Source organism: Pseudorca crassidens, chromosome 13 (genome assembly GCF_039906515.1).
Source record: "Pseudorca crassidens isolate mPseCra1 chromosome 13, mPseCra1.hap1, whole genome shotgun sequence".
NCBI lineage: Eukaryota > Metazoa > Chordata > Mammalia > Artiodactyla > Delphinidae > Pseudorca > Pseudorca crassidens.
Window position 1 is genome coordinate 28,911,227 of NC_090308.1, and position 22,524 is coordinate 28,933,750.

The 22,524-nt window shown below is 37.9% G+C and overlaps 1 long non-coding RNA gene across 2 annotated transcripts in view; it reads left to right on the plus strand.

Moving 5' to 3' along the window:
- Positions 1–22,524, plus strand: part of LOC137204519 (uncharacterized) — a 110,706-nt gene that overhangs the window by 74,019 nt on the left and 14,163 nt on the right. The window contains exons 3-4 of one of the 2 annotated variants that reach the window (XR_010933673.1): positions 1,007–1,084; positions 14,723–14,848. This is a non-coding gene — a long non-coding RNA (uncharacterized lncRNA). Of the gene's footprint in view, positions 1–1,006; positions 1,085–14,722; positions 14,849–22,524 lie in introns of those variants that run through there. The other variant, XR_010933674.1, reaches the window with a different exon arrangement.

A 22,524-nucleotide genomic window follows, 5' to 3' on the forward strand; every position in this document is an offset into this window, starting at 1 on the left:
TCTGAGGGGAGGGAGATATCATACCTTTTGTTTTTATTACTGTCTCCGTATGTTCAAGAGCTGGGCCAGGAAACTGATGGTGTTTAATCTGCCACAAGTTTTTGTGAAACCATGATTCAAAATTTCTTCTCTTTTTAAAATAGCTGCATTCTATTCACTTTGGAAAATTTTGAAAATGCGGAAAACGCAAAGCAAATGATAACTACAGCCATGTTTTGATTGTGAATTAATCTTACAATAAGATTAGCTTTTTTATCGATGACCTTTCAGTGTCTGGTTGAGCACTTATCACTTCCTGTGTATTCACATATGGTGGGAAGACTACACATCTCACTGGGCAAAATAGGCATGAAAATAAATCCTCTAAAGCTTCCATTACTTTGCAAGGATAAACAGAGTTGGCATTAGAACAAATAGACAAACATTTGTGTCTTTTATTCTCTAATTTTGAAACTAAGGGGAATATGTCCAGTCAGTGGTAAGAGATACATGTTGTTTTATTTTAGAGGAAACAAACCTCTAAAGAACTATCTGTGTTCCTCTTAGTTGTAAAAATTTCAAAATATGTACTAAAACAAGACATAATAAATTATTGTTGCTTATACTTCCTTCTTACCAGTGCAAAGAACAGTGGAAAGCTGAGGAATTTATTTATTAGATCCAACTGAATCTTTGTTGTGAAATAAAAAATACTGCCCTCTAAAACTGTGATTTTTTTAAAAAGAATTTCAAATAACCCAAACCTGCCAGGGTAAACGTGGTCTACATTATCACCTAAAGCTTAGGGGGGGAAACATACACCATGACTATTAATTTAAAATAAATACTCACCATTGTGCATGCTTTTATAAGTCATTTAAGTCAGAATTTCAAAAATTGAACTATGTACCACTGAATATTAACTGAGCAATTCAGATTAGCATGACTCTTGTGGTTAATATTTGCAGAAACTTCTAATAATTATCAAGATGGCCTTTATTTGTTTTTTCTTGCCACTGACCCATAGGATATACGAAAAGAAAACAGATCAGCCTCTTTCCTGATAAGAAGAGTAACCAAGAAGGCCATCTGCAAGAACTAAGTGGTGAGTAATTTCTTTTTTTAACATGAATCGAAATATTTTAATATATATTACCTTGGGCAGATGAGATGTATGATTTCTTTAAATAAGTTCAAAGACGTTTATATAAAAACAGTGAACAGAGGCACGTTACTTTATCTTTTGAAGAGAGAACTAGTGAAAATGGAAATTCCAGAAATGTCTGTTTCTTAGAATGAGATCAGTTTAAGATTTTCCAGTGCATAACAAAACACTTAAAAATTTTTAAGCATTAAACTTAACATACCATGTTTTAGAAAATACATAAGAGCAACCTGGATTTAGGGGGTTTAGACCAAGTCTTTGAAGTATCTTAAATCTCCTTGAGACCTAAAAGATTGTTTATAACTAACGGTTGCTTTGTAAAAACAATGTTGACGAGATGTTTTAAAATTTTCCTGTTAAATTTTTATGAGAATATGTGGGGTTGAGAAAAGAGAGCCTCTGTATTGCAAGATGATTTCATAAAATTGATTTATGTAATCTCAGAAATGGGGAACAGAATGCTTAGCAGGAAAGAGATTTATCAGTGGGTTGTATATGTGAAGCAAATGAAAACACGGAAAGCTATATCAGCTTAGATGGGCCTAATAATTTCTGAATATTAGTATAAGATTAGTGATACAGCATCTTTAATAGATTTTTTGTGGGTCTTTTTTGTTAGGACAGTGGAACCCAATACTGGGGTGCACATGACTGCGAGGGAACTGTCAGACTACTGGATATATCAATTCCACTAATATATATTTTTCTGCAAAGTTTTGCTTTTAGAGTGATCAGATTTTATTTAAAACAGATCTAAGAAGGAAAGTTTTTTTTGGAAATCAAGACTGTATTAGTATTTGGAGCTGCTGACAGGGAGAAAATTCTATTCTTAAAAAAGCATTTCTCTGGCTGTATTATATGAGGATTTTTTTTTTTCTTGTTTGTTTTTAACTCATTCATTCTTGGCTATGTGCTCTTGTAACATAGTTTTTGTCAAGAGAAGGCCAAATAATGGAGGGATACTCAACACAGAAACAACCTTACAAAATGTTGATTTTTCATTTCTCAGCTATCAATTAATCTGCTGATCATTTATTTCACTAATTAGCCTCCTCTTGGAAAAGACGAACAGAAATTTTTACCACTGCTAAATTCCAAATTAATAAAAAAAATTTACCTTAGTTTTAATTAGCAAGAGATTTAGTAAAGAAGAGAGTTAAAAATACTTGGCATTTTACTTATATATTATTAACATACTCTTGACTCTATTAATATATAATTCATAAATACATTTATTATATATTACTATATAGGAATTGTATTTGTTTTTTCTTATCCTAATTACATCTGCACTACAGTATAGAATTTTCAGAGTTAATTGCAGTGACTCTCCTGTCTTTCCCTCCCATTCGCTCTAGATTCATTATTTAAACTATTAACACCTTATATTTTCCAAGATTTTGTTCTTATACCAAAATAATATTCCTCATGATATAATGAATGTATTTTGATCTATTTTCACTTTAGATTTATAAGGCTTTATCATTACAGAGTAATAATCCTAGATTTCTTAACATTTGGAGAATTCTTTTATTAAATTAGTGGGTGATTTGAGGAAAGCTCTTTTTGCGGGGGAGGGTTGCTTTGCATTTTGTTTCTTCTTTGGGGTTTTTTTTTTTTTTTGATCATCAACACTATACTCTTGACAAATGGGCATATTTGTGCTCATGTTAAATAAAGTGAATTGAAATTAATCTTATAAGAATTGCATTTATACTCCTTTAAAAAATCAGTATTTCTTGGATACATATATATGCACTACAAAAAAGTGCACTTGATTTGCTGTCATTTTTCTAAAAAAGATATACACTTAGAGACTTAAAAAGATCTATATCAAGGTACTTAGTGGGAATATGAATGTTTTAAAGAGATTTCCCTTTGTTTACCTGTATTTACTAACTTTTCTAGAGTGAACTTTAATTGATTTTGTACTCAGAAGTACAAAAATATATTTTACATTAAATTAAAAAAAAATCAGTAGAGTGGAATTGATCCAGAAAGCTAGTCTCACTGGGTCTTGACAGATGGTGGTACACCTGATCCTTTGTTCAGTGGTTAAGTCAGAAGCCACACCCTTGTCTGAGAGCTGGTACTGGATGTGGGGAGGATGATTATGACCCAGAATCAATGAATTCACACCTTGAAGGGGACGCCAGTGGCTGCTGCTAGGGCAGCCTTCTCATCCATCCTACAGACGTGGTCACTTTCCAGTTCACATGGCCACATAGCCAATGCGGGTTTCAGGAAGTCTTTTTCCAGAGGTCACAGACTCATGAAATATTGGCTGCCATATCAGGTCTGCAGGTCTTCGCTATTTCTTAACAATAGTTAAGAAATTCGGAATTAGTAAGTGCATTTAGCAATCAGGAGTATTCACATAAAAATTCAGATATCTAGGCTGTCTTGAAAATAACCTTGAAAAGGCCAACTTAGAGTTCTTTTCATAGGTGACAGGTGAGTTGGAATAGTGATTGCCCATTTTATGAGGGCCACACACTTTTGTTCTCGGCTGACTTCCTATGGACCACCAGGCCCTACAGGCCTTTGAGTTTGCAACTTTGATACATTAGTCAAAAGCTATATAAAACTGCGAGAAAGTGATTCCTCCCTGATAATAATTAGGTTTGCCAAACACCAGTTCTCAGGATGCCTTAGTTTTCCTGCTTTTTCTATGTTATTTGGGAATCACCAAATGGGAAATGAAAAAAAAGCAAATGGACCTAACTCACAGCTTGAAGTACTTAAGAGTCAGACTAAGTTAGGAAACATGGCTTGAGAATATGGGTTTATTAACTCTATGACACATGGATGGTGGGGACGAGAAAGCATCAGAGGCAATGACACTGTCCATTGGATTTTCCTGAGACCAATTTTAGACAGCAGGAGAAGATGACTCTGCCTTCTAAGTGTCTTTTGTCCCGGACTCATAATTCTTCCACGTATATTCATTTATACAGTTCTTAATTTTAACTACATCTCTGATGGCACCCTGAAGCAAAGCACATAGTGGGAAAAATGCATTTGCTAAATCTCGACCTTTGGATTCAAAGGGGATGTTTTAGTTGTGATGTCATTTCCAGACTATCCTTCTGCAAGCAAATTATTAACATTTGTTAGTGGGAATTCCCCAGTGGTCTAGTGGTTAGGATTCCACGCTCTCACTGCAGAGAGCCCAGGTTCAATCCCTGGTTGGGGAACTAAAATCCCACAAGCCTCATGGCGTGGCCAAAAAAAAAAAAAAAAATTTGTTAGATGGACATACCTACTTGTGTACATCTTACTAAACCTTTCCAAGATGGAAGTGGATTCTAAGATTGACGTTAGCATCATAATTAAGGGTGAGTGACAAAAACATTTTACTCAGAGATAGAGGAGAGTCATATATATTTAAATAGGATGTCAAGTAAGGTATGTGTTTCTTTCATGCACTATAATAATGACACATACCTTGAGGACATTGAAAATTTGGATTTGTTTTGAGGTTTCAGTATCTGTTGTCACATAGGTTAAGCCTTTGTGTGCTGTAGTTAGAGATTTGCTGTAGTTATATATGCTGTAGTTAGAGATTGCAAAGTGTTTTTGCTCATTTAATATTTTTCTAGAATAAGTCTCATCTCTTGGCTCTGAATGGCCAAATACCTTGCTTATTGTCGATTCATCTTCATAGCTACATTATTTGACCTGAACTAGATGATAACCAGTTTTATTTGCAGGAAAACATTAATCTAAGCAGAAGCATTCAAACACATGTGTAGAATCATTTCTCCTAGTACACATCTATTTCATTAATTTTATTTCCCAACATCTCACCAAGCTACCTCTGACACAGTTTTCTTGTTAGTCTAAACAGGAGAGTCCTCCTCAGTCCTACATGACTGCTTACATAGGCCGTTGATCAATTTTGTTTGGATTTTTAAAAGTTGTCATGGCTATTAAACAGAAAGGCAATACTTAAAGCACATCCTTTAGATATATTTTTTTCCTGATTTTATTCCTAATTTTTAATTATTAAAATAATTATTAAATTATTCCTAATTTAATAATTAGGAAATGAAAAACTGATTCCTAAATAGTTTTTGGCTGAAAAACAAAATAGTATTTTTTAACACAATGCTTAGCTGTGGCTTTTGGCCAATGTTTATGCCTTGCATGTCATTTGTGAATGCTTTCAAATAAAAAATGTGCAGAGTTGCATTTATTTTTTGGCCTCATAGACCACATAAGAGCAGTTTCCATGCTTATTCTAAGCCAGCTCTGTAAAGAGATGTAATGCTACTTAAATTTTTAAACAAGTCAAGAATCTCAAACAGGACTGTGTTATGTTATCACATCTGGTCATTCTTTGCATTAAAAGGATTATTCTCCCTGTTTTGCATTGTTCACTACTTGGACATCCAAAATGTCAATAACAGACCAAGACTGCAATAGGTCACTAGAGGGAAGAGAATATGGAGAGTAAAGAATAGCATTGAAATACGCTTTAATCTCTAAAAACTGGTTTTTAAAGTTTTGGGTTCATAGATTTTGTTAAGAATCTAATGAAAATTGTAGAACCCTCTCTAGAGAAATGCACATATACTTGCAAAATCTGAATATTCAGTGAGGCTCATCATGACTTTGGGCTTGGAGATCACAGGTTAGAAACCCTTGCAACAAATTGATATGTTATATTTTACACACAACATAGACTATGTATGTATGCACATATGTGCTAGGATGTACATAGTCTAATTTTTTAAAAAATTCCTTTAAGTAATTATGAAGTTAACTCCCCAAGTAGTTGAAAGCTTGGAAATCTTGGTTGTTTCTGTCTAAAGGGATGTTTGATTCCATAAGACACAGGTAGTGATGCTAACTTTTAAAAATCAATATTTTAATGAAATAAAAGAGTATGCTGAAAACAAGTGATATAAAGGTAATTTATCTAACTGCAACTGGGTAATACCTTCTGACCCTCATCCCTTTAACAGTTTTTGATTTCAAATGTTGACAAGATGCCCATTTTCTATGTAAGTCTGTAAAAATTGGATGTTAGATTCCTTATGTCTTCAGTAACATTCAGTTCAAAATATTTCTAACTTTCCTTGTAACTCCTTCGTTGGACACAGAAAAAATTTAGAAGCCTGTTGTGTAATTCCAAAATTACTTAGAAATGTGTTATTTAGAGTGTGTTCATTATTTTCAGGTATTTGGGGGTTTTATATGTCTTTTGTTATTGATTTCTATTTTAATTCCATTTTCATGAGAAAACACTGTGTATGAATTAAATCCTTTGGAATTGATAGTCACTTGTTTATTTTTATTTTTTAGTCACTTGGTTTTTATATGACCCATTTTGTTGAATGTTTTAGGTGCACTTGAAAAGACTGGGCGTTCTGCCATTGTTGGTTACAGTGTTCTATTTATGTCAATTAGGTCAAGTTGGTCGATAACGTCCTTACTGATTTTCATCTACTCATTCTCTCAATTACTGAGACTGGAATATTAAAATCCCCAAATATAATTGGTGTACTGGGCTGAGTGGTGTTCCCCCCCAAATCCATGTCTATCTAGAATCTGTGAATGTGACCTTATTCAAACATAGGGTCTTTGCAGGTGTAATCAAGTTAAGATAAAGTCCATCCTACTGGACAAGAGTGGGCCCTTATCCATTGACTGATGTCCCTACAAGACTAAGGAAATTTGGACACAGACACAAAAGGAAGGCGGCCATGTGAAGATGGAGGCGGAGATTGGAGGTATGAAGCCAGAAGCTGAGGAATGTCGGCTGGCAATCACCAAATGCTTTAAATGGCAAGAAACACTCCTTCCCTAAGCCCTTCCGAGAGAGCATGGCCCTGCCAACACGCTGATTTCAGACTTCTAGCCTTTAGAACTCTAAGACAATGAATTTCTGCAGTATTAAGCTCCCCCCACCTGCACCCAAAAGGATGTTAGGACACTGTAATAATTACTTTGACAGATTTCTCTGGAATGTTTTAAAGTTTTTAGAAAGCAAAAATGCTCCACCATGTTATTGATAACAAACAAGAAATAGGTGCTTTCGCTAGCATGGTCTTAACTAATATTTTTGGATATATGAATAGGGTTATGAAATAGAGATTTTCAATAAAATCGTAAATATTTGTCTTCCGCACTTTCAATTATAGGGTTAAACTCAAACAAAAATCAGAACACAAAGATGAAAACTTTCACCCAAATCTCGACCTAGATCATTATTTATCAATCATTCCACTCTGTGCCAAGTACTGGGCTATGTGCTGTACCTTTTGAGGATTGAAAAATAGAATAGAAGCAGCCCTGTTCTCAAGGTGCTCCCAGCATAGCGCCAGAATAAGACCTATAAGCGGCGACCTCATTACAGAGGCCATCAGTACTCTATTATGCTAACAAGTGTGCTGCTTTGGACATATTTCCCAATTGATGTTTCCTTATCAGCTAGCCAAGTTTTCCCTCCCTGCTCCTTCCCCGTCTTATTGGGTCCAGGAAAGAGGCTGACTGAAGCTACCGGGAAGGAAGGAAAGTCGGCCCCTTCCATCCTCGGAGGGTAACAGGAGGAGGAAAAAGGTGCAAGGGACTGGGGGCATCTATGTCCCAACTTCTCTCCTGGAATAGAAGTTCCAGGTCCGGGCCTCTTGGACTCTCGGGAGAGAGCTGATGAGGAGAGGGCGATGCGGGTTGCGGGTTCGGCCGGGGAGAGGCGCCCTCGTGGAGCGCCCCGCATCTCAACACAGCGGGAGCGAGAGGACCGTGCACTCCCATCCAGCCCCGACTCGGCAGAGGATGCGCGCGTGGTGCCCAGGGAACAAAGGACCAGAGACCGCACAAAGGCGCCTGGCACACATGCAAGACAGCTTCTTCCCCACCCAAAACAACCCCCAAACCCAGAAACTCACAGCGAGGTCCCTGTGGAAATGGCGCCCTCTGGAGGAGACGAGGAGAGGGGTAGAACTAGAAGAGACCCGCCTTGCCCGGAAGAGACAAAGCAAAAGCAACGCTTGGATGTTTATGCAAAAGAGATGACTTAAACTTGCAGACGAGGAGGAGCTGTGAATTGTCAAGTTAAAATTGCTACCCTCTCCCTCCACACCACACCTCACTCCCAGGGTGGGAGTGTATTAGGAAAAATGGACTGCAGGGATCCTTACCCAAGATCTAAAGAGGTCACATTTTCTTCTCAAGTGAAGATCAAGACGACTGAGCCTCTTGCCTTATAGGTTCTCATGCTCCGCCCTTACTTGTCCCTGCAGACAAGGTCAAGCCTTTGCATAAACAAAATAGAATATATCTAGGAGTGAACTACCCCGAAATTAACATTCCTAACTGTGCCCTTTCTAAGGCTGTATTTAAAAAACAGCACCCAATTTCTTGACGTTTTGCAATTTATTATTCTAATCATGCATCTCTGTCTTTTAGAAATCTAAATGTCACTTCTCCCTGCTCTTATCTACCTCGTTTGATGGTTTGATGGTTCCCATTAAAATAAAGCGATGGAGTATAACTGGCTTTTAGTGCAATTGATCACTGCTGGGGGAAGAGTCAGCAAGGGAGCATTCTAGAGCACAAACTTTGGTTCTCCAGAATCAGGGCTGGATTCCTCAACAGATAAAGACAGGCCTCTCAGGGCACTGGCTAAGCTGGGCACCAAAGTAAGCAGGTGCTTAAATCCTCTGAAAGCGTTACCTGGCCCTGTGCAGAACAGCTTACTAGAAAAAAGCAGCAATAAGACAAGGATATTTTCCCACCTGATTTTAAGAGGTTTTTTTCCCTAGATAAAATGAGAATAAAAACATGAAATTTTGTCTGTCCATTGAGAAGGTGATATATGAAGGGGAGGAAAGAACCAGAACTCACTCTATTGCACGCTTCTGCCTTGATCTTTGTTTCTTCTCATGAGGGGCTGTTAAAACCACATTAGCGTATATAGTTGAGCTTCCAAAGAGACCTCTGCTTTGGGGATGTGTGTTTGCTTTGTGTGTGTGTGTGTGTGTGTGTGTGTGTGTGTGTGTGTGTAGTGGGCGAGGGAGAGGGAGACCAGATACACTCCCTCAGACTAAGGTGTCCCAAGTCCTAGGAAAGAAGTGAGGTGTGAACCCCATAACTTTGGGATAATAAAGCAGGGCTGTGAAGACTCACTAGGCCTCCAATACCCCCAACTGCAGCCAAAGGCAGGAATCTCTGCGATGGACAAGAGTAGGTTCTAGATCTGGTATGTGACCAGGGAGTTGATAACTCACATTTCTTACTTTCATTTCTTATTCTTCCACATGATAGAGGTCAGCAAACATAGCAACTTGTCTCAATTAACTCTTGCTCCTCCTTTCAAAATTATGTATATTTTAAGAGCTATATAAATGTAAGATATTTATTTATCTATCTACCTACCTGTATCTTTCTATCTATCTCTAACTCTATCTATATATATTCCTTTTCACCTGAGTACATATGACTTTCCAGTGCCTAGAAGAGTACTTTGCACAGAAGCACTCAATTAATGCTATATCAATCCTCTGAGGGATCTGAAAATTATCCATGAACTTTTGCTACTCTCTTTTTAAGGATGGTATTATAAAATTTTAAAATATACAGAGTTATTTCAAAACAGCCAATGACTTAGTAATTGATGATGCTAGGATGATGGATAAGTGCTCATTATGCCAGACAACGTATCAAGTACTCCACACACATCACTTCACTTGATCCTCACCAGCCTGAGAATAGTAGCAAGTGCTGGGTCTTTCCATGTGCTTGGCCCTGTGCTCAGCACCTTGACGACATGTACTATTAAATTTATTTTTCATAACAACCTTAGAAAATAGGAAGTACTATCAATTCTACCTTAAACTAAGAAAGCTGAGGCTTAGAAAGGTCAAATGATTAGTTTACAGGTCCCACTGCTAGTAAGTGGTGGCACTGGGATTTGAGCAGGCACTCTGCTCTTAAACACACATTATTTTTCCCATTTTATAGAGGAATTAGTTGAGGTTTTCTTAGAGGTAAGTCAAATCATGTTACTCTTCTAATCAATACCCTTTAGTGACTTCCCATTTCAATCAAAGTAAAAACCAAAGTCCTTATCATCACATCCACAGCCCTCCGTGTTCTAGTTCCCTGTTATTCTGACATCACCTCCTACTGCTTGCTGGCTCTCCACCAGGTATAGCTGTCTCTCTGCTGCTCCTTCCACACTCCAGACAAGGCCGTCCTATCTCAGGGCCTTTGCACTTTGCACAGACTAGGCTGTCCTATCTCAGGGCCTTTGCACTTTGCACAGACAAGGCTGTCCTATCTCAGGGCGTTTGCACTATCTCAGGCCTTTCCTCTGTTGGGCATGCGTTTTCCCCAGATATCCACATGGCTCACTCCCTAACTTTCTTAGATGTAGTCAAATACCACATCAGGTAATTCTTGACTATTCCATTGCAAGTTGCCTCTTTTCCTCCTACCCCGAATCTTGACACTCTCTGTTCGTCTTCCCTTATTCTTTGTATTTTTTCTTGAATGTCTGTTTATATTATAAAACTCATTAGAGAGGGGTCATCTCCCCTCTCTCAAATATAAGCTTCACCAAGGACAGGTATTTTTATTTTTGTTATTTTTAAAAAATGCAACACCAGCATTTAGAACAGAACCCAGTACAGTAATGGGTGCCCGATAAGTATTTGAGTGAGTGACAGGAGGTTAAGGCACTCACAAAAGGTCACACGTTTAGTACTAGGCAAAGTGAGGCTTCATTACAAATCCAGTATTGGAGTTTATCCACATATCAAATGCATAAAGTATCTTCTTGAGCTCTTCTTCTAAGTCTCTTGGTCTTTAATTATAGTAGGTCGGGTGAACGTGAATAAACAAACCAAACAGGAAAAAGGCAGCCTTTGTTACTGTCTCTTAAAGTGGGATACTTTAAAGTGAGATCAAATCAGAGGCCAGGTCAGGGAAAGGGGACACTGGTCTTTAACAGAAAGGGAGTTGACAAGTGATGAAGTAAGGAATGTGCTGATGTTTCTGGGCTGCACGAAGGGGCAAAGTGTGGGAAGGTCCTGGATGAAGTTGGTGTTGGGTTAATTAATTAGGGTGGGATGCCTGCACGTTAAGGGGAGGAAGGAACCGAGGGAATTGATTTGGAGTGGACTGAAGTCTCAAGTAGCAGTTACAAAGGATCCTGGAGGCACAGGAAGGATGGGAGAAGTGCTGGGTACAGCTCAATTTGGCGAGTGGCCAAAGAAACATGTCAGATATTAGTGAAAACAGGCCACAGCTGCTGCAATTTACAAGCTACATGTCAGGCCTTTCCTTAGCCACCCTTCCACCCCGCCCCATCTCATGTCCTGGAATAGCCATTTTCTTCCGAAGACAACCAGTCATAACTCAGTTCTCACTTGAGGGCATAAGAGAAGGCAGGGCATGCTCAGGATCCATTGCTAATGGAGAAGGGCTCACAGCATTCATGAAAACTCAATTTCCCCCGAGACTGAGAATTAAAATGTTAGCGTACTGAACTCCCACCTCTTTTCTTCCTAGGACAGTTTTTTAAATTGTGGTTATTTTTCTTTAATCTCATGATATCTAAACTTGTAATATCTAAGACTTCTAGAATATTTAAAAGTGTCTTCTTACTCCCTTCCTCTTCAAAATGTATTGATATGTTTTGTATATTTCTCCATCCTAGGAAAAAGATTCTAGATAATTCAGAGTAAAACATATATATGTATGTATATACACATATATACCGGACAGTTTAAAAGTGGAAAGAACAAAAACATTTAAAGGTATACATGTTGTTACTGAATAATGTCATTTGGCAGAACTACTTGGTAGCATTTCTCCACTCCCCCTGCTCAGATGGCGATGAAGTGCATAGACTCTGGATCCACACACGCTGGGTTGGATTCCAGGCTCTGCCACTTCCTAGCACTTTCAAATTATTGACCTTTATGTTCCTCATCTGTAAGGTGCAGCTAAAACTAATTCTTCACTAAAAGGGCTTTAGTAATATTTGAGTAAATACATATAACATTTATAATAGTATTAAATGTTAAATATTGCTACTATTTATAGACGCTATAAATATTTAAAAGATTTTTCGTGGTTTCTTAACCTGTTATGTACAGTATTTAGAAAAGGATCCATAGAGAGGTACTTAAATATTTCCTATGACATTGAGGAAAAGAAAATACCATTATAGTTCTAGCCAACCGGTATTTCTTGTTCTGATGAAACACGTAAATGGCATACGGGAAGCTCTTCTATTTAGGGAAATAAATTCAATGTAAAATAAGAGCAGGTTTAACATACAGGAAGTGAATTCTATTAATTTTTTCTATCATCAGTTTTCTTTGTGATGCTGCTTCAATGCTGAGTGAAGTTGTTTCATGGAATAGCTCTCATTTGCGTTCTGAGATAACATAAGGCATAAAGTAACACGATGCCCCAGAACTGCACACTTTTTAGGATGGAGGAGCTCTGATGTTTTATCAAGCACACCTACTAAGAATGAAGATTTCACTCAAAGTCACTTTCTTCCTTGAGTTTCTTCTAACATGAATTGATCCCTAGCTTACAGAAGTATTGTAAAACATGGATAAAGATTGTGAAAAGCACTGAAACCAAACTAAATCCTAAATAAGTTATCAATGAATACATTTACCTCAAGTTGCTACTCTTCATACTTTGTTGTTTAACCAGTTGTTCTGTGGTCACTTGGTTATTTAAACTAAAATAAATTATGGACCACTAATCAGATGTTGGACACTGTTACGGGGGTTGGATACAGAAAATTGAATAAGTCCTGTTCTCAGTAAAAAGCATTGTCTAATGAGAGAAATACAAATTATCTTCATCTAAGTCTAATGCACGTGGTAATACTATGGTATCAATACCAATATATTACTAGGGAGACGCTATAAAGAGGGATTGATTCTTCTGCAAGTATGGGGTGCAGGGGGCCTTGAAGGATGAATAGAGGTAACTAAGCTTCAACTGAAGGAGCAGCGTAGTGTTTCTAGTCCATGTGCATAGTCTGTTGAAGCAAGAGTATGAGTTGAAATGTAGAGACTGTCATGATACATGTGACTGAAAAAGGGATAAAACCTTAAGCAAGGCAGTGACAATGCAAATGGTGAGGAGAGGATTCATTTGACATTTTGAGCCATAATCAACAAGACTTGATGACTGATGCTCACGTTTAGTGGGGTTAAAATTGGAGATGATATGGCTTGGGTTTTTGACATTACTGAGATGGGGATGCAGCACAAATTTTTGTTTTCTTCTGTTGGTTTTGCTTTTGTTTGGCAAGAATGTATGTACTGATAATTCCGCTTGAGATAGTTTTAGTTTGAATATTTTGTCACTGTGCAATCGAAAACCACATTTACCCTATTATCTCTGTGTTCAACTCATCACAGTGTCCTACCTTACAGTTGCACTTGTGTCATGCATCTCATGGTTTCTCTGGCTCATTTTTTTCCTGTCCTACAGGCTGCCTTCAGAGCTCTTGGTTTTGAACTCTAGTGACAAACAATAGAATTGACCAGTGCTAACCCAAATAAAACAAAAACAGCTCTTTCTAGGATTCGAATAGGACATGCGTGTAGAAGCTGTAACCCACTCCCCTGGGAACAGTATTCCAGGTGACTGTTTTTGGCCTTCCAAACCTCCAGATCCCTAACTAGGCATGAGAATTAGCACAGGAAAGTAAACAAGCCATTTTAGCACACCAGGAAGCTTCTCTCAAGTCACAGATACATTCCTATTCCTGAGAATTATACACAAGTCAATAAAGATTAACTAAACAGTTGGAAATACAGCTAAATAAAAGCTGAGACTTTAAAAATCACTCAAGAATATGCACATTGCAAGCAGTTTGGCAAGAAGCTCTTGCACGTTTCTTTTTGCTGTATTTCTTAACACAGTTCCTTTAAAAATCAACTTTGGCAGACAAATGGAGATCCTCTATTAACGGATACTTGAGCACTTGGGCTGTATTCACAGTTTACTTCTGCAACTCAAAGCCTCAATTCAGACTACTGATGGAGGAGCTTTTTCTTTTTTTTTGTTTAAAAATTATTTTTTTGAATCATCGTATAAAATGTAAACATGTAAAAATGACATATTAAACAAAAGCGTATTTCAAGAGTTTTTGAAACAAATGAAGGCACATCTTCTTTTGGTTGTCAATATATATTTAAATGTCAGCCTAAGAGGATTTTAAAGTACACGTAATTGTGACTGGGGCAAAATTTTAGAGAATTGTTATCCAATTTGTAGACCCAAGAGATCAACGAAGTTTATTTTATTATTATTATTTTTTTTTCGGTATGTGGGGCTCTCACTGTTGTGGCCTCTCCTGTTGCGGAGCACAGGCTCTGGACGCGCAGGCCCAACGGCCATAGCTCACGGGCCCAGCCGCTCTGCAGCATGTGGGATCCCCCCGGACCGGGGCACGAACCCGTGTCCCCTGCTTCAGCAGGCGGACTCTCAACCACTGCGCCACCAGGGAAGCCCTCAACGAAGTTTTAAAACTATCCATTAACTTCTGCCTTTTGATCCTATTGTAATTTATTTGTGTATTTTTTTCAGGGTGAAGATAGAAAATGAAACTCAGATGAATCAGTTTTGCTCCTTGAATGTAGCTTCACTACAAAAGTAGATGAAGTTGAGGAGGTTTAAATTACTCCACAAACTGGAATAAAATTTCTAATGATATGAGCATTTAGATTGTTTTATTCCAGTCCCCCAATTACTATTTATAACTAAAAAATAGATTTAAATCATAGAAACCATATGTATTTCAATGCCACAATGCTTTTCTTTGGAAAGAAATATAAAGTGTAATAAGTTGATAATTTTTTTTTTTTTTTCGGTACGCGGGCCTCTCACTGTTGTGGCCTCTCCCGTTGCGGAGCACAGGCTCCGGACACGCAGGCTCAGCGGCCATGGCTCACGGGCCCAGCCGCTCCGCGGCATATGGGATCTTACCGGCACACAAACCCATGTCCCCTGCATCGGCAGGCGGACTCTTAACCACTGCGCCACCAGGGAAGCCCTAAGTTGATAATTTTTATAAGTAGTTAAAAGACTATTTATTGAAAGTCACCAAATGCTTTAAAATGTCTGTCTAAAAACTCTTGTGTTTGATTTCCAAAGAAGTGAGCCAGCATTGCTGGTTGTTCTGTTTACATAGTAAGAGTTTCTCTCTGGCATAATCAGTTATCTTACTACTTTTTAAGAAAAACATTAAACCTGAGAATTGAACAATTGCCAGAAAAAAAGAAAACAAACAAAAAAAACTTTCATCATAAAAGGCTTAAGAAGGTTTTTTTTGTTTTTTTTAAAAGTTTTGAGACCTGAGGAGTTCATTTAAAAGTAGATTTAAAAAGTATTTCAGGGCGCCTTCAAGAGGACAGAGGAGTAAGACATAGAGATCACCTTCCTGCCCACAAATACATCAAAACTACATCTACATGTGGAACAACTCCTACAGAACACCTACTGAACACTGGCGGAAGACCTCAGACTTCCCCAAAGGCAACAAACTCCCCACGTACTTGGCCGTGTGGCTGACAGGGTCTTGGTGCTCTGGCCAGGTGTCAGGCCTGAGCCTCTGAGATGGGAGAGCCGACTTCAGGACATTGGTCCACCAGAGACCTTCCGGCCCCACGTAATATCAAATGGTGAAAGCTCTCCCAGAGATCTCCATCTCAACGCTAAGACCCAGCTCCACTCAATGACCAGCAAGCTACAGAACTGGACATCATATGCCAAAGAGCTAGTAAGACAGGAACACAAACCCACCCGTTAGCAGAGAGGATGCCTAAAATCATAATAAGCTCACAGACACCCCAAAACACACCACTGGATGTGGTCCTGCGCACCAGAAAGACAAGATCCAGCCTCATCCACCAGAATGCAGGCACCAGTCCCCTCCACCAGGAAGCCCACATAACCTACTGAACCAACCTTACCCACTGGGAGCAGACACCAAAAACAATGGGAACTACGAACCTGCAGCCTGAGAAAAGGAGACCCCAAACACAGTAAGTTAAGCAAAATGAGAAGACAGAGAAATACACAGCAGATGAAGGAGCAAGATAAAAACCCACCAGACCAAACAAATGAAGAGGAAATAGGCAGTCTACCTGAAAAAGAATTCAGAGTAATGATAGTAAAGATGACCCAAAATCTTGGAAATAGAATGGAGAAAATACAAGAAATGTTTAGCAAGGGTCTAGAAGAACTAAACAGCAAACAAACAATGGTGTACAACACAATAAATGAAATTAAAAATTCTCCAGAAGGAATCAATAGCATAATAACTGAGGCAGAAGAAACGAATAAGTGATCTGGAAGATAAAATAGTGGAAAAAGCTACCACAGAGCAGAATAAAGAAAAAAGAATGAAAAGAATTGAGGACAGTCACAGAGACCTCTGGGACAACATTAAATGCACCAACATTCGAATTATAGGATCCCTGAAGAAGAGAAAAAAAAAAGGACAGAGAAAATATTTGAAGAGATTATAGTTGACAACTTCCCTAATATGGGTAAGGAAATAGTCAATTAAGCCCAGGAAGCACAGAGAGTCACATACAGGATAAATCCCAGGAGAAACACGCCAAGAAACATATTAATCAAACTATCAAAAATTAAATACAAAGAACAAGTATTAAAAGCAGCAAGGGAAAAGCAACGATTAGCATAAAAGGGAATCCCCATAAGGTTAACAGCTTATCTTTCAACAGAAACTCTGCAAGCCAGAAGGGAGTGGCAGGACATCTTTAAAGTGATGAAAGGGAAAAACCTACAACCAAGATTACTCTACTCAGCAAGGATCTTATTCAGATTCAATGGAGAAATTAAAACCTTTAAAGATAAGCAAAAGCTAAGAGAATTCAGGACCACCAAAGCAGCTCTACAGCAAATGCTAAAGGAAATTCTCTAGACAGGAAACACAAGAAAAGGAAAAGACCTACAATAACAAACCCAAAACAATTAAGAAAATAGTAACAGGAACATACATATCGATAACTACCTTAAATGTAAATGGATTAAATGCTCCAACCAAAAGACATAGACTGGCTGAATGGATACAAAAACAAGACCTATACATATGCTGCCTACAAGACACCCGCTTCAGACCTAGGGACATACACAGACTGAAAGTGAAGGGCCGGAAAAAGATATTCCATGCAAATGGAAATCAAAAGAAAGCTGCAGTAGCAATTCTCATATCAGACAAAATAGACTTTAATATAAAGACTATTACAAGAGACAAAGAAGGACACAACATAATGATCAAGGGATCAATCCAAGAAGAAGCTATAACAATTGTAAATATTTAGGCACCCAACATAGGAGCACCTCAATACATAAGGCAAATGCTAACAGCCATAAAAGGGGAAATTGACAGTAGCACAATCATAGTAGGGGACTTTAACACCCCACTTTCACCAATGGACAGATCATCCAAAATGAAAATAAATAAGGAAACACAAGCTTTAAATGATACATTAAACAAGATGGACTTAATTGGTATTTATAGGACATTCCATCCAAAAAGAGCAGATTACGCTTTCTTCTCAAGTGCTCATGGAACATTCTCCAGGATAGATCATATATTGGGTCACAAATCAAGCCTTGCCAAATTTAAGAAAACTGAAATCGTATCAAGTATCTTTTCCGGCCACAACACTATGAGACTACATATCAATTACAGGAAAATATCTGTAAAAAATACAAACACATGGAAGCTAAACAATACACTACTTAATAACCAAGAGATCACTGAAGAAATCAAAGAGGAAATAAAGAGGAAATAAAAAAATCAAAGAGGAAATAAAATAAAAGAGAAACAAGTGACAATGACAACACACCCACCCAAAACCTATGGGATGCAGCAAAAGCAGTTCTAAGAAGGAAGATTATAGCAGTACAGTCCTACCTCAAGAAGCAAGAAAAACCTCAAATAAACAAACTAACCTTACACCTAAAGCAATTAGAGAAAGAAGAACAAAACTACCCCAAAGTTAACAGAAGGAAAGAAATCATAAAGATCAGATCAGAAATAAATGAAAAAAATTGAAGGAAATGAGAGCAAAGATCACTAAAAGCTGTTTTTTTGAGAAGATAAACAAAATTGATAAACCATTAGCCAGACTTATCCAGAAAAAAAGGGAGGAGACTCAAATCAATAGAATTAGAAATGAAAAAGGAGAAGTAACAGCTGACACTGCAAAAATACAAAAGATCATGAGAGATTACTACAAGCAACTCTATGCCAATAAAATGGACAACCTGGAAGAAATGGAAAAATTCTTAGAAAAGCACAACCTTCTGAGACTGAACCAGGAAGAAATAGAAAATATAAACAGACCAATCACAAGCACTGAAATTGAAACTGTGATTAAAAATATTCCAAAAAACAAAAGCCAGGACCAGATGACTTCACAGGCGAATTCTATCAAACATTTAGAGAGGAGCTAACACCTATCCTTCTCAAACTCTTCCAAAATATAGCAGAGGGAAGAACAACCCAAACTCATTCTACGAAGCCACCATCACCCAGATAGCAAAACCAGACAAAGATGCCACAAAAAGGAAAACTACAGGCCAATATCACTGATGAACATAGATGTAAAGATCCTCAATCAAATACTAGCAAACGGAATCCAACAGCACATTAAAAGGATCATACACCATGATCAAGTGGTGTTTATCCCAGGAATGCAAGGATTCTTCAGTATATGCAAATTAATCAATGTGATAAACCATATTAACAAATTGAAGGAGAAAAACCATATGATCATCTCAATAGATGCAGAAAAAGCTTTCAACACCCATTTATGATAAAAACCCTCCAGAAAGTAGGCATAGAGTGAACTTACCTGAGCATAGTAAAGGCCATCTATGACAAACCCACAGCCAACATCATTGTCAATGGTGAAAAACTGAAACCATTTCCACTAAGATCAGGAACAAGACAAGGTTGCCCACTCTCACCACTCTTATTCAACATAGTTTGGAAGCATTAGCCACATCAATCAGAGAAGAAAAAGAAATAAAAGGAATCCAAATTGGAAAAGAGGAAGTAAAGCTGTCACTGTTTGCAGATGACATGATACTATACATAGAGAATCCTAAAGATGCTAACAGAAAACTACTAGAACTAATCAATGAATTTGGTAAAGTAGCAGGATAAAAAATTAATGCACAGAAATCTCTTGCATTCCTATACACAAATGATGAAATATCTGAAAGAGAAATTAAGGAAACACTCCCATTTACCATTGCAACATAAAGAATAAAATACCTAGGAATAAACCTACCAAAGGAGACAAAAGACCTCTATGCAGAAAACTATAAGACACTGATGAAGGAAATTAAAGATGATACAAACAGATGGAGAGAGATACCATGTTCTTGGGCTGGAAGAAACATTGTGAAAATGACTGTACTACACAAAGCAATCTACAGATTCAATGCAATCCCTATCAAACTACCAATGGCACTTTTTACAGAACTAGAACAAAAAATTTCACAATTTGTATGGAAACAAAAAAGACCCTGAATAGCCAAAGCAATCTTGAGAAAGAAAAATGGAGCTAGAGGAATCATGCTCCCTGACTTCAGACTATACTGCAAAACTACAGTAATCAAGACCATATGGTACTGGCACAAAAACAGAAATAAAGATAAATGGAACAGGATAGAAAGCCCAGAGATAAACCCACGCACATATTGTTACATTATGTTTGATAAAGGAGGCAAGAATATACAATGGAGGGCTTCCCTGGTGGCGCAGTGGTTGAGAGTCTGCCTGCTGATGCAGGGGACACAGGTTCGTGCCCTGTTCCGGGAGGATCCCACATGCCACGGAGCGGCTGGGCCTGTGAGCCATGGCCACTGAGCCTGCGCGTCCAGAGCCTGTACTCCACAACGGGAGAGGCCACAACAGTGAGAGGCCCGCGTACCACAAAAAAAAAAAAAAAAAAAGAATATACAATGGAGAAAAGACAGCCTCTTCAATAAGTGGTGCTGGGAAAACTGGACAGCTACATGTAAAAGAATGAAATTAGAACACTCCCTAACACCATACACAAAAATAAATTCAAAATGGATTAAAGACCTAAATGTAAGGGCAGACAGTATAAAACTCTTAGAGGAAAACATAGGCAGAACACTCTATGACATTAATCACAGCAAGATCCTTTTTGACCCACCTCCTAGAGAAATGGAAATAAAAGCAAAAGTAAACAAATGGGACCTAATGAAACTTAAAAGCTTTTGCACAGCAAAGGAAACCATAAAGAAGACAAAAAGCCAACGCTCAGAATGGGAGAAAATATTTGCAAATTAAGCAACTGACAAAGGATTAATCTCCAAAATATACAAGCAGCTCATGCAGCTCAATATCAAACAACCCAACCCCAAAATGGGCAGAAGGCCTTAATAGACATTTATCCAAAGAAGATATACAGATTGCCAACAAACACATGAAAGGATGCTCAACATCACTGATCATTAGAGAAATGCAAATCAAAACTACAATGAGGTATCACCTCACACTGGTCAGAATGGCCATCATCAAAAAATCTACAAGTAATAAATGCTGGAGAGGGTGTGGAGAAAAGGGAACCCTCCTACGCTGTTGGTGGGAATGTAAAATGATACAGCCACTATGGAGAACAGTATGGAGGTTCCTCAAAAAACTAAAAATAGAACCACTTTATGACCCAGCAATCCCACTCCTGGGTATATACCCTGAGAAAACCATAATTCAAAAAGAGACATGCACCACAGTGTTCATTGCAGCACTATTTACAATAGCCAGGGCATGGAAGCAACTGAAGTGTCCATTGACAGATGAATGGATAAAGAAGATGTGGCACATATATACAATGGAGTATTATTCAGCCATAAAAAGAAACGAAATTGAGTTATTTGTAGTGAGGTGGATGGACATAGAGACTTTCATACAGAAGGAAGTAAGTCAGAAAGAGAAAAAAAAATACCACATGCTAAGACACATATATGGAATCTAAAAAAAAAATGGTTCTGAAGAACCTAGGGACAGGGCAGGAATAAAGACGCAGACATAGAGAATGGACTTGAGGACATGGGGAGGGGGAAGGGTAAGCTGGGATGAAGCGAGAGAGTGGCATGGACATATATACACTACCAAATGTAAAATACATAGCTAGTGGGAAACAGCCGCATAGCACAGGGAGATGAGCTCGGTGCTTTGTGTCCACCTAGAGGGGTGGGATCGGGTGGGTGGGAGGGAGACACCAGATGGAGGAGACATGAGGATGTATGTATATGTATAGCTGATTCACTTTGTTATACAGCAGAAAGTAACACACCATTGTAAAGCAATTATACTCCAATAAAGATGTTTTAAAAAAAAAACTACCACAAAAAAATGCTTTTATGTCTGAGTTCCAGTTACTTTTTAATAATTCCATTTTCAGTTATTAAACTTGAAGTATTAGCACAGACCATAATAATGGTAAAATTTGTTATTTAATATTGTTCAAAACTGTCATACTATTTTAAATTGATTATTTCAGTTTTACTCTTTCCTAAGTAGATGCTACTGCACAGAACCATTCTAAATATTGTCAACAAATAGAATTTTCCCTCCGAGGTTCATCCTCTATTTCTCACCATTAACAAAGACCTTGTGTATTTCCTTAAATAAATAAGATTCCCTACTGCAGAGACTGCTTCTTCTCATGTTGTGGACTTTCCTTTCTTTCTCCCTGTTAAAGCTTTTTTTTTTTTTTTTTTCTTTTTTTGTCTTTTTCTTGGTCCTGAGCTCTGTTCCCAGACTGTCATTAAAGTGTTATGACCAAAATGGCTTAATAATAACTTTTACTTTCCAGGTAACTTCTTTCTAAAATGCCAAAGCAAAGTAATGCTATGGAAAAAAAAAATCAGGGATGCTGTTTTTCAAGGGAAGAATTTTCAGTATTTCCTTAAATCATACAGGTAAGATCTGCTCTCTTGCTTTGGTATAATATTTCCATAATAATCCCACAATGCATTTCATGGGTTACAGCTTGAGTTCATACAGGAGTGCTAACTTTATAGTCTTGTCACAGCTCTATGGCAATGATTCCTAACTGGGACTGATATGAACACCCTCCTCCCCCCAGGGATATTTGGCAATGTCTGGAGACATTTTTTTTGCCACAACTGGGGATGTGCTACTGGCATCTAGTGGGTGGAGGCCAGGGATACCACTCAACACCCTATGATACAAAGGTTAGCCTCCTACACCGAAGAATTACTCATCCCCAAATGTGAATAGTGGCAAGGTTGAGAAACCCTACTAGAGGGCAAAGTCAGACTAGAAAGCAGGTAAGTAATCTGGCTGAAAG